The following is a 754-nucleotide window of genomic DNA, read 5'->3' as shown; positions in this document are numbered from 1 at the left end:
TGATGATGATGATGATGATGTGACCATGACCTCGAATAATTGCTGTCTGTGCACTTCTTTGGTGTTTGGAAGTTGTGTGGAGGATCACCTCCATCTCAAATTGGCCAGGTAAAAACAAAATAACTATTGGCCTACATTTGCATACCAATGGGAGCACTCCCATCCCAATAGAAGAGAAATGTGTGAAGATCGGCCTAGTATCAAGAATGCCGTTTGGTGAAGTTTCTATATGTATTTTTCTGCTGACAAGAAAAAGGCAATTTATTTTTTATTATTCTTTATTTTTTATTTATTATATTCAGACGGCTAACCATGCTTCCTAAAGAAATGTTGTCTCTGTGACACTTCCTGGGGCCACAATCTGCCTCCAAAACGATTATTTTTTATCTGTGAGAAGTTCTGTCATTGGTCGATAGATAGATAGCCTGCCCAATAAGCGACCAATCAGGGTCGCCTTTTGTTCGGATTGGTTAGACCTTTCTGTCAATCCTTTTAGCCCCGGGTCGTCTGGTTCATGCACCAATGAGCTGCTAGTGACAGAGCTTCTTACAGATAAATTAATAGTTTTGGAGGCAGACTGCGGCTCCTAGAAGCGCCACAGAGACTAGATTCTTTAGGGAGCATTGTTAGCCGCCTGAATATAATAAAATGAAAATAAAAAAATGAAAATAAGCAATTGCCTTTTTCCTGCTTATGTCAGCAGAAAACTACATATAGCAACTTTTAGTGAGTATTCAACTTCTTCAACTTCTAA

This window comes from Nannobrachium achirus, assembly GCF_963921795.1.
Source record: "Nannobrachium achirus genome assembly, chromosome: 13".
Classification (NCBI taxonomy): Eukaryota; Metazoa; Chordata; class Actinopteri; order Myctophiformes; family Myctophidae; genus Nannobrachium; species Nannobrachium achirus.
Note: the sequence above shows the minus strand (reverse complement) of the source record.